Source organism: Nipponia nippon, unplaced genomic scaffold, assembly GCF_047370975.1.
Source record: "Nipponia nippon isolate SJK-2023a ecotype South Korea unplaced genomic scaffold, ASM4737097v1 scaffold_16, whole genome shotgun sequence".
Taxonomy (NCBI): Eukaryota; Metazoa; Chordata; class Aves; order Pelecaniformes; family Threskiornithidae; genus Nipponia; species Nipponia nippon.
Genome location: NW_028262332.1, coordinates 10,285,637 through 10,297,730, shown reverse-complemented (window position 1 = coordinate 10,297,730; position 12,094 = coordinate 10,285,637). Strand labels below are relative to the sequence as shown.

The window sequence follows — 12,094 nt, the reverse complement described above, 5'->3', positions numbered from 1 at the left end:
TCGCTATGAGTTAGGGAGACCATCTTTGGTTCCTAAAAGCATAGATGGAAAAAGAAGGAACAGTCTATTCTGTGAACTCTAACTTTCAGTACATTGCCACTGACTGGTTAATTGGTAAAATCCTCAAATATCGGTTCTTGGGATTAAGTCCCTCATCATTTCCCCCTGGTGCCCTCTCTGTCAGAGACACAATGTCCGATGTGGCCAAGGCACCGCGGTGCCTCGGGAACCAGGACCACCTAACTCCTGCGAACGCCGGTCGGTTGCCTTGGCCACGCCGGGGGGCTGCGGCACCACGGGGCCCTCACCAAACCCAGTTTCCTCATTTTGCAGCTGCGCTTGGTGTGTTTTCAGAAACGGCATCCTGGAGGAGGCTATCGAACGCGTCTGGGGGGAGATCAGAGATCAGGCTAGAGACGGCAGCTTGCAGGGGGTTCGGACTCCAACGTTACGGGAAAACGATGAGTTGCTCAGCCCAGACAGCAGATATTGCTCCTTATTCCTTATGCTGCAGTACTGCTCGGGGTCATTTAGCCTCACCTAATGCCCAACAACGAAATCCTTGTCCAAAGGTCTTCCCCTCTATCTCTTTCAAGTCTGAACAGAAGAGCTTTGTTTTCTAATTATTATTGTACAGCTTGATGTATTTCTAACCCTCTCTGGCTCTGGAGAGGTTGAAGTGCCGTTGCTTTCCGTGGCTCGTCTGCCTCTGCCTTCAGCCCCTTTGCTGCCCTTCCAGAGATACTGAACCAGCTGGCTGGAGCCCTCAGGGCTCGGCAGCTTTGCCCGTAGCCTCCTGTTTCCCCAGCTCCAGCTCGGAGCAGCCTGGATCTCTAATGTACTTTTTCAATGCTGTTCAGCTGAAGAAGCAGAAAATGATTGTGGTAAAATGGCTAAAGAGAATGTGCAGGAGCAGGCAGAGCAGTAAGCGCCATCTCCCCCATTAGATGATCCCGGGGGCCCACTGGCTAATCTGCTGTTTGGTTTCCTCTTCTGCAGCTTGGACCGGGGGTACGCATCGCCTTGCGGTGGGTGATCGTCCACGTTTAACAACCTGCTGTCGCTCAGCCTCTGCCTCTGCAAGGGTTTCTTCCTCACCTCCCGTGGGTTTTACCTCTGTTCAGTTGAAAGGGCCATGGAGGCAGCACCCTGCCCGTGGCTGACACGGGGTTTGTGCCTGACGGGTGCGCGGTCCCCGGGGGAGACCAGGGCTCGGGCGTCCCACGCAGGCTCCTCGGCTTGTCTCCGCTCCGTGCTTCCAGGCGTATACCCGTAGCTGTTGGTGCGATGGCAGACAAGCAGACCTGTCACCAGAGGTGTGTGCGAAGGATGTGAGAGCCAGGGTATCTCTGAGCAGCAAAGACGTGTAACGCGTTCCGTGTACCTTGTGCTAAGTGTTCAAGGGGACTTCAGCTGGGCTGGCCCTGTTAAAATAAATGGAAGCCTCAATTATCCCCTTGCTTAGCGAATCTAGAGATGGCTTAAAAGCTGTGGAAAAGAAATTCCATCTTCTCAGTTGCCTGAGTGTGGAGGCGTGTGTGTAAACGTCTGTGTGCTTTCTCCTGGCCCTCTTTATAAGGGGACAATGGTCCTGAAAGTCCCTTCCAGTCGGAAAGCAAGGGGTTAACTGTAAAAGCACTTGAAAGTATGTTTGGAGAGCAAATACATGTTTCTGGCACCCAGAGGGTACAAATAACCTAAATTTTACTTTCCTGCCTCGTGGGAAATCTGGGTAAATGTTTGTACAAGGAGCTAGTCTGTCATTTAGGGGAATACAGGATTTCCTCCGGCCAGCAGCTCTGCTTCCTCTGCCTTGCCCATGTAAGGGCAGTCTGGCAAGAAGCAGTGATGGATGAGCGGTCATATGGAAGGACTCATGCAAAAATATCCTGCACAAGTAAGGGGCTTGTGGGAGAAGCAGGGACATGCGAGAGGAGACCTGTTTTTTCCATCCGCTCCCTCCTGCTACTATGCCTTGTTTAAGAAGAAAAAGGGGAAAGAAGGCGGCACGCATGGTGATACGTGGAGAAGCTGTCTAGAAGATCGTGTCTTTGCATTAGACGTATGTGGCTTTTCTCATGTCTGTTTTTAATGTCTCTTACAGGATGTCTGTCTTTCTGTCTGCTGGACTGCACCACTCTGCTTAGGTTCAGTGCTGCTGTTTATACTTGGAGTAAACATTAGATGTCCTGTGCCGGGCAGGGCGGGTTCGGGTACCTTGCTGTGGATTTGGGAGCAGGACATGGAGGGAAGGTGGGTCCCAGCTGGAGCGGCTGCTCCGGTGCAAGTGCTTGAGAAGCCGAGGTTAGGGGCTGGAGAGCAGCAACCAGAGAGACCTCGCTGGCACGGCAGCTCTGGACGTGCTTACGGAGTGCCTGCTAGAGACGGCTTGGCTTGATAGGGGCTGTGCTATGGTGGGGTCTCTCCTCAGTCCCCCCCGACTGGGCAGCCAGGACGGGTCGTACTTTCTGGCCCTAGAAATCACAGCAAGATTTGGAGCAGTGGCAGCAAGGTAGAAAATACCTACAGGCACCTTCTGCTGCTCTGGTCAAAGCCTCTGCCCGAGTCCAGAGCCAGGTGTTTGCCTGCTGTCCTCGCTGAACCCGAGGTGATCGGTGAGTTCCCAGGGCTGTATCTCTATGAGAGAGCCTGGGAAAGTTGATCTGAATCCATGAAGGATATGAATGCAAAAGAAAAAGAAAAAAAAAAAACTGATTAAACTGGATTCTTGCTCAGTGTGAACCCACTCAGGCAGACTTGGGCTGACACACTTCAGGTGTGTCAGCTGGGCTCTCAGTTTAGCACAAGGATGGTCCCCGCAGCTGAGAGCCTGTTGTCTCCTAAGTTTCCATTTTCTGGAAATGAACAGGAAGATGCTTCTTTGGCAGAGCTTGCACTGAACCAGACTCTGTAGCTAATTAATAACCAGTTCCTCCAGGCGAGATTATTGGCTTAGACATTTATCAGCTTCCAAAAAGTCAGCCTTGAGGATTGCAACAACTGTTGCTCTGGCTGCCCGTGGGGATCTTGGCCCCGCTGTTCCAGGAGAAATTGCAATAGGGAGCCATAAAACTACAGGGCCAAACACCCTGTATTTTCAGAGTGTTTGTGCAGCAGAGATATGAAGGAATCCTGCTCTTGTTTTCCTCAGCTGATTAAGAAAGGGAAGCGTGCGGCTCTGGCAGGAGTCTGAAATTCGGGGCTCGGCAGGGCTGTCAGCAGGTGGTGCTGCCAAAACTGCCACAGGAGAGCACCCAGCAGCGCACCTGGGTCAGTGGGAAGAGATTCCGGGGACCCCCTGCTATTCCGTTTAACGAAGGACACCCCAACATGCTGAATGTCCTCTTTAGAAACTGCCATTGGGCTCTGGCATGGCTGCATGTCACCCTTCGCTGGAGAACAGCAAAGTAGGTCATTGCCTGTGCTCAAGGTTCTTTCTGCTCTGCAAAAATATTTACAGCATCTGTGTGAATCCTCCCAATTCTCCATCAGTGACCTCTTCCTGACCTCCAGGCCTGGATCCCAAGTGCTGCACGCAATTTGTTTTGGAGCCTGTTAGCATTTCTCTTGCATCCATGCCAAACTGTGCTGGAGTGTGGAACATCTCATTCATCCCCCTTATGAATAAAAACAGGCAAAGAGCCGTACCAGGTCTGAGCAGAGGTGCCTCTGGCCTGGGGTCCTTTGGCAGCGGCCGGTGACAGGGACAGAGGGCAGGTACAGAGCAGCCCTTCCTGGGGCTGTACTGCGGCAGCCTGTCCTGAGCTGGAGGTTGCACCCAGCGGTTGTGCTTAGAAGACATGGATGGATGCCTCCCCTGGGATTTGCCTGGTCCCTCTTGAACCCCCTGGTGCTTTCTGCCTCTGCAAGAGGATGTGAATTCTCTGATGCAGCTGCTGTGCGTGAAAACATGCTGCTTTTCCTTTGAGCCTGCTGCCCTGTGATTTCCCTGGGTTCCTACAGCTCTTGTGATGTGCTTGCTCCCTGGTCATCCGCTCTGATTTCACCTGCCTTTCATCGTCTCTTTTACCAGGCTGGGGACGCCTCCTGATCTATTTAGTCTCTCCTTGAACAAAACGATTTTATAACCCTGTAGTTATCCCTGTCGCCCTTCTCCGTGCTGTATCGTCTCTGAGGAGGGGAACCAGAACTGCGTGTGGCTCCGCGGTGGGTTTAGCTGTAGTATAACAGCCTCTCCTGACGTTTCAGGTTTTGACCACCGCTGACAGTCCAGTATTGGCTTCATTGTATTATCTATGGTGACTTTGGCTCTTTTCTGAGTGCTAATTTGCAGACCTTCTAATGCCTGTGCAGGAAGGTGATTTCCCTCTCCCCCCTTTTGGATTAGTTGGCATTTACTGATGCTAATTTTCATCTGACATTTTATCATCGGGTCACTCTGCTTCACGATCCTCCTGCAGCTCTTTACAGTCAGGTTTAGGTTTGACCGTCCTGGATAATTTGCAGTCATCACCATCACTTCTGAATTCACAGAACAGCAGAGAGCCTTGTGGGACCCCACAGAAAATGTTTGCTTCAGTGTTCCTCTCCTGTTTGTCTCCTCTCTTCTAATCCAGGAGACATCCCCCGCTTCGTCCCGTCGCATCCTGGTCTGGCAGGTGGGTTGACGAGCCTGCCTCTCGGGGTTTATTTCTGTAAGTCTTTGTATCCTGAGCAGTGTGAAAAGACTCTTCCTCCTCCCACGTCTCTCTATTATTTTCTGCTTTCAATAGAAAGGAGTGTTCTGCAGGGGTCTGGAGTGCGGGGAAGTTTCTTCATGCTTCATCCCTAGCTGCTTACAGCAGTTTGGGGCTGTGCAGAAGGGAGAATTTTCCCAGCAGATCATTAGCAAGAATTAGCACTTTCCTGATCTTGCAGTCTTTTTTTTTTTTTTTCTTTTTGATGTGAGCCTGGAAAACGCTGGACACTGGCAAATTTGGTAGAGAGTATAACAGCTTGGGGTGAAGGGGGAGTGAGACACCGCTGGGATCCTGTGCCGTGGGATACCAGATACACTCCTGTGAGTAATGATTCCGGAGAGTAACGAGCTCTGCCTTGAGAGCATCTCCTTGCTCACCCTGATGAGAGCTGGGAACAGGTAGCGTTGTCCTGCTTGCAACCAGTCATCTGCCAAGAGGAGGGCTGTGGCTGGTTCCCAAGGTGGAGTGGGTGACATTGATCCCAGGTAAGCTCCATGTGGGAGGGGAAGCCCCAGGAAAAAAGTGGATAGGGCAACAGCAAGAGGGCAAAGGACTTTTAAGCCTCGCTTTAGCTAGAGGTGAGCTTTTCTGTCCCCCGGGCTGGAGGAAGGAGGGCTGCCGCTGCCTGCAGACGGGTGCACTGGCAGGAGCGAGACTGTGATGGAGCATTAGGATTGTGGGGGGCCAAGGAGGATCCTCGTGGGAGAGCTATAACTAGCCAAGACCCGCTTGGCTTTCTGGTCTTCCTCGCGATGCCAGCTGCTGGAGCAGGGACCTGTGGGACAGCCGAGGGGTAAGTCTGGGCGGTGAGTGTAGCTGCACTGGGATAAGCGATACCTAATGGCTGTGAACAGAGGAGCGGCTGAGGTACTTGCTGTAGTGTCAAGAGGAATTAAATTCCCCTTTTTAAGCAGGTAATAGTAGAGGGTTGGCTATTGGCTCCAGGAACAGAGCTGGAGGCTGTGACAAGTGAATTGCTCTTTTTTTAGTTTAATAATCTGTTTAGGTTTAAGATTTTTCGTGGTTGGTAGGCATGAATCATGAGCCCGGTGTTATCCCTGTGTGCAACAGCACCCTGTCATTAAAGGCCGGGTGATTTCCCAGGGGAGTCTGGTGTGCACAGCCTCCGAAACCCCCAGGGGGACTGACGGGGCCTCGCACTGGAGGCACATTAGCGAGGGAGTGTTTCTTACTTCCAGCAGCGTGAGTCCTTGTTGCTTGATTTCTTGAGCATCAGGGATGATTCTGCTTTTAAAGGAACTTGCATGTGCTCCCAGACTGCCTTGCAAACCCAACACCGTGATGAGGAAAAGAGGGTTATGTCCTTGCTAGGGAAGGGCTGGATGCTCTGGGAAACCTGCTCCTCAGCATATAGCTCATACAAGGAAGATATGGTTTAATGTTGTAATCCATAAATAGCCCTGGAGATTGCTGGATCAGGAATTTCCCGGCAGGATTAGTGACCTTGGCTCAGCAGGCTGAGTGTGGTTTGGATTTGCCCCTCCTTCTGAGGCTGTTCAGGGCCGAGATGCTGGTAAGAGCGCCGTGGGCGCCCCTGAGCCGGTCCCCGGTGGGAAGGGTCGGGCTGGGTGGGTGGCTGCAGGCAGAGCTTGGCCAGTGTCGTGCCCGTCCTGTCCTTGGGTGCAGATCGCTGGTGTAAGTGGTTTGTCTCCAGGGGGGAGGTGAATCTTCACCTCTGGAGGAAGGCGAGCGAGTGAGGTCCTGCCGGTCCTCCCGCGGCAGGAGCCCTCCTGGCTGCAGGGGCAAGACCCTGGGAGACCTCTGCCCACGGCGTGGGATGGGAGCAGAGCTGTGGCCTTAGGAGAGCCCAGGCTGGTTCCCTGCACTAGCCACTGCAAACGCTTTCTTCAGCTTTTTCTTTTGGTACTACTTAATATTGCCAAGCAAAGAAGAGGAGATAAGTGCCTTTTCCTTCCAGGAGGCTCTTTGAGAGAGGCTGAAGCCTGTTTGCTGCCAGAAGTCGGGAGATGTTTTTTGAATTGCAGCATGTCTGCAATGCAGTCTTGCTAAAGGACGGGGCTTTGAGGTTGTTGCGGGTGGCCCTTGGTGCGTGCCTTCTCCTGTGCTCCTCATCTCCCTCCCCATCAGCCCATCCCTGCCGTCTCCAGCCTGCTCCTTGTCCCACATGGTTGCAGCTGTCTCACAAACCTCTGCACAAGGGAAGCGTGGGACATGCAATGCCAAAAGTAAAATAGCAAGGCTTAAACTGGAAACTTGGTGCAGGTGTGGAAAGGGCTCCCAGGCTGCGAGTGTCCCTTCCGTCACCTCCCCACCGTGGCACATACCCATGCCTCTGGCAGAGGAACGGGGAGCGGGAGTGCAGGGGCTGGGGGCGGGTGGTCAGGAAGGCGCTGGGATCAAGTCAGTGCGCTGCAGGACAGGGTGCGTGTCGAGAGGTGAAACCTGGCCGTGTGCCGTCGTCTTGCTTCACCGACATGGCAGCCCCAGCCCAGGCTCAAGGAGAGGGAGCTGGTCCCCTCACCTGCCAGGAACCCTGTCAAGGGTGTGGAGGGTGTGCTTCCCTCCCTCCTTTCTCCCAGTGTTAGTTAGGCTTTGCAGTCACCAGGGACATCAGCACGACTTCTTCACCTTCCCTTCTGTTGGAGGCACCCCCAGCACTGCCCGGGCTCTCCCTGCAGGACGCGTGGAGCCGGAGGAAGGGGCTGGCTGCGGCTCCCGCGCCCTCGGCAGGGGCACTGATGGGTACCGTCAGCGGCCTCCCAGCCGTCGGGGTTGGAGGAGCCGAGGACACTGCCTGCCCGTGCCACTCGTGCTCGATGTGCTGCTGTTGGGATCAAAGAGGAGTGAAAAGACTTCTCAGCGGGGCTTTGCCTTCCCTGAGTTTTACCCTGTTGTGCAAAGTGTACGTGTGCATCAGGCCAGAAGGGAATGGGGCGACGTGGGGCTGAATTGCTAATACGGGGTTGTCTAATAAGAAAAATGGCTCCGGACCTGGAAGGTACAATTTCTACTTTTATCTTCTAGAAAATAGCATTGCCAGCGGGGGGAAGGCTTGTGGAGCTTTGCACTGACTCACACTTCCTGTTCATTTTCAACGTGAAATACACAAAATGCTAATTTTTCCATGAGGCCTGTGGTGCTAAATTGCCTCCGCACGTTGAAAGCGAAGCGATGGATGGATTTGCCAGAGGGCTCAGCAGTTCCGTGGAAGTTTTCAGCAACAGCAGCCCCCGACGTGGACAGTCCAGCTGTCCATGGAGGTGCAAAGCTGGATGCAGGAGTTTAATCTGGGAGACTGAGCACTTCATATATTGCGTGTATGTATGTGCGCGTGTATGTGTGTTCTGCAGCTGGTGTACCCACAAAGCATCGCTTGGGCCAAAGCTGCTCGGAGTATCTGGATATCATGACTTGGATGTTACTATGGGCCTGTTTGCATCCCCTGGAGCACTTTAAACTCTTTGAATCAAAAAGTATTAGATCCACGACCATCGTACAAGTAACAAGAAGCTGACAAAACAATTAAATGAAGTGGAAGGCGGTTGCTTGTGGACAGAGAAGTGTTTGCGAAGTAGAGAAAATGATCTCATTAAAGGAGATCTTTCCCTGATTCCCCTTTTCTGTATCAAGCTCAGGGCGTTAGTGCCTGGGGCTTTAGTGTTCATCTTTTTAGCTCTTTCATACCTGACCACAGAGTCACTTTGCAAGTTCATTAGTTCATCATTCCTGTCGCCCTGGTTTGATCGGTGGGATTGCCCACAAGAAACGCTCCTTTCCCATGGTTGTTCCACGCAGGTGTGGCAGGGGCAGGCTCTGCTCGTGCAGCCGGCAGCATTTGTGCTTCTCGCTGATGATCTTTAAGGTTGGGAGTCATTCCGATTGCAATGGCTTGTCACTTGGTCATGGGATTTGTGCTTGGAAAATGGAAGAGGTGTTTTTAATGTATTTTTTGGGGAAAAGAACCCTGCCACTTGGCCTGTGCATGTGCTCCTCCCCACCACGGCCCCTCTCAGAAGGCCATTCAGGGCACACCTTGCTGTAGAAGATCCTCCCGTGGCTCTGGACACATTGTCTGGGTTCCAGGACTGCTGATCTCCATGAGTGACATCAGTGAGTCACCGTATGACCTCTGGGGAGGGAGACAGGACGGTGGGATAACAATCTGGGGCTCTGACAAGCTGAGACATAGCCGACAGCGATGCTAGCTGGTGGTCACAGGGAGACAAGGAACACGCGCTGTTGAGGCTGTGGCAGAGAAAGCGGCTCTGTCCCTGAAATGAGCACCCCAACTCTTCCACAGGGACACCCCTGCAGGGAAACCCTGCCCTGAAAGCTGCTGAGGTTGGTGTCTGGGGAAGGGCGATGCCGCGCCGGGGTGCGAGGCACGCCTGTTGTGGGACCTAGCCTGCAGGTGTGTTTGCCCATGCGTGTGCAGATCTGCTGCTTTCCTTCCCTGCGTGGTCTTTGCCTTCTCCTCCGGCTGGGCTGTGTTGTGCTGCCGTGCCAGCTCGCTGCCCCTCCTGGCCAGGAGAGCGGTGCCAACGCCTGCAGCAGTCGCATGTCACGGGAGCGGGGTGCTGCCTTCCAGCCCGGCTCTGGAGACCGAGCATGCATCTTCCCGCTGTCCTGGTTTCGGCTGGGATGGAGTTAATTTTCTTCCTAGTAGCTGGTACAGTGCTGTGTTCTGGATTTAGTATGAGAATAATGTCGATAACACACTGATGTTTTAGCTGTTGCTCAGCAGTGCTTACACCAGTGAAGGACTTTCCAGCTTCCCCTGCTCTGCCCGGTGCCCAAGGAGCTGGGAGGGGGCACAGCCAGGACAGCTGACCCCGACTGGCCCAAGGGCTATTCTGTACCATATGGCGTCATGCCCAGTATAGAAACTGGGGGAGCTGGCCGGGAGGTGGGGACCGCCGCTCGGGGACGGGCTGGGCATCGGTCAGCGGGTGGTGAGCAATTGCGTTGTGCATCACTTGTTTTGTATATTCTTTTATCATTATTATTATTATTTTATTATTTTATTTTTCTCTTCCTTTGCCGTCCTACTAAACTGTCTTTATCTTAACCCATGGGTTTTATTTTTTCCGATTCTCTCCCCCATCCCACTGAGGGGGGGAGGGTGAGCGAGCGGCTGCGTGGTGCTCAGCTGCCGACTGGGGTTAAGCCACGACACCCACGCACTCGGGCCATTAGGAGACCCCACAGGGATGTCACTCAGAAGCAAAAAACAAAAAGAGAGGGGGGGAACAACTGTAACCCGGTAACCATAAGAGCTGTGGGAGGAGAAGCAAATAGAAGATGATTGTATATATTTTAATAAATATAGAAAAAGAAAGGGCAGAATTTCCTGTACAGCTTTGTTCATCGGAGAGGCTCTCGGAGCCTGGCAGCGCCTGAGCTTGCCTTCACTGATGGACCAGGGATGCAGGGCCAGACTCTGCAGCCATGGCTGGTGAAACACAGTGGCGGGGAGGAGAGGACATGGCTGTCCTGGGGCAGCCTGGCTCCAAGAGCCCTCGTGAGAAGTGTCCCATCCCTTAAGTGCAATGTAGACACTGTTGCCTTACGATGGGTCTGGGCCAGCAAAGAGCAGCTGGAGGCTCCTGCCGCACCAGTGCCTGTTTGCTGCCCAAAAGGCTGGGTTTAGCCTAGCCCCAGCGATGGCCAGGCTGGCTTTGCCTCTCAACAACAGGTCGTGCTGCAGCCCCACGTCTCTGCCAAGAGCAAGAGGAAGATCAGACCTTGCGTCTGGCTCTTGCTCCACCATTGCTGGCAGCCAGGGGTTGTCTTTCCCGTCCCGGGAGAGGTGACAGGAGGCGCAGCAGCAGCTGGCTGCGGTGTTGCAGTATGTGCTGGGTACCGAAGCTTGAGGAAAAGTGGCTTTGCCGGGGGAGGGGATGTTGAGACTGGACACAAGGTACTTGCTTTCCTGGCTACACATCCAGGCTCCCCGGACATCGTCCTGGGGAAAGGACGGAGTTGGGACAGACAGCTGCCAGCAGGACCTCGTGCCTCTGGCTCCTTTTACAGCATGGAGTAGTGGGAGAGGAGGGATTTAGACTGTAGGTTATGCAAGAATTTGCCCCAAATGTAGGTTCAGCTGTTTCTTCTGTTTGTGCACCCCAGCCCCCAGAAGGAGGAGAGGAAGGGCGTTCTGGGAGGGTCTTCAATAATTTTTGGTGCCGACAGAGCAGGGGGTGTCACTGAGAGCTTTGGAGCTCCTGGTGGTGCCTGGCAGGTTTGGGCAGTTACATCACGGAGGTACCAGAACGTAGGATTATGGGATCTGTTAATGACCCTGGGCAGTTTGGGGTTGATTCGAGATGGGAAGCAGGAGGATGGCTCGCTGGTTTCTGTGGTGTGTAGTGAGCAAGGAGGCAGAAGAGGAACTTGGGTTGTGTCTTTCCTCTTCTTTGACATATACAGTCAAAAATAATAACAAAAATCCTAAAATACCTTGCAACAAGCTCCCAGCCCGTGGAGTTTCCTCTGAGGCAAAGCTGCCTCCTGGGTGCTGGGAACCCGAACAGCCTCTGCCGAGCTCCACAGGGCACGCGCGTCGCAGAGCCCCCGTGGCCAGCCGCAGCCCCAGCCGGCACAGGCAGATGTGTGGGCTGTCACTGGTCTTCTGCCTGCATTTCCAGTCTCAGGGGACGGTGCTGTCAGCAGTGTAGCTTTCCTGTGTGCCCCGGGTGGAAATACAGCAAGGGAAGAACGCGATTTCGACCAGCCCACGCGTGAGAAAGCTTATTGAAGAAACCCAAGGTTGGTGCAGCTCTGCGGCTCCTGCCAGAGTCTGCTCCGAGGGGCAGCTGTGTTTGCCGAACTGGGTGGTGATTGTGTCTGGCTGCGGTTTCACGGTAGGAGAGATCAAAGGGGAGATCTGGTTTGGATCGCACTCGGCTGGATCCCAGTTGCCGTGTTCCCAAGAGGCTGAGCAGGAGGGTGTCCCCCTCGCGGCGTGCCGATCGCTGCCGGGGAGCTGGCCAAGCTGGGGGAGAGACGGTGTCGTAGCGAGAAAGTGGAATAGTGTTGAGGTTTCCATATGCTGATTGCAGCGTGCATTTTTAGTGGTACATGGTTCTGGAGGAAGGAAGGAAAGGGAAGATAAAAATAAAGCTGCAGTCCTGTATTTAGCTATAAACCACTTTGGGATTTTTTTTTTCAGTAGTATTTGAAGACTATGCAATAAACAAGCTTGTTCATGAATTTTTTATTTTATACCACTACTGCTTTGAAGAAGTAGCCGGGTTGCTGTGGCATTTCTATAGCTCAGAATCCCTATGTTTGGGCGGAGAGGAGGGTTGCAAATTCTCTGTGCTGATGTCAGGAGATCTGTGTGCAGCGCAGGAGCACTTTTTTCTAAGACACTGATGTACAACTTAGCTTAAAGTCGCTGTAATTGATAA

General features: G+C 53.3%; 1 protein-coding gene across 6 annotated transcripts in view; it reads left to right on the top strand.

The window, feature by feature from the left end:
* Positions 1 to 12,094, top strand: part of KCNT1 (potassium sodium-activated channel subfamily T member 1) — an 88,972-nt gene that overhangs the window by 1,156 nt on the left and 75,722 nt on the right. The gene's annotated exons all lie outside the window — the stretch shown is intronic.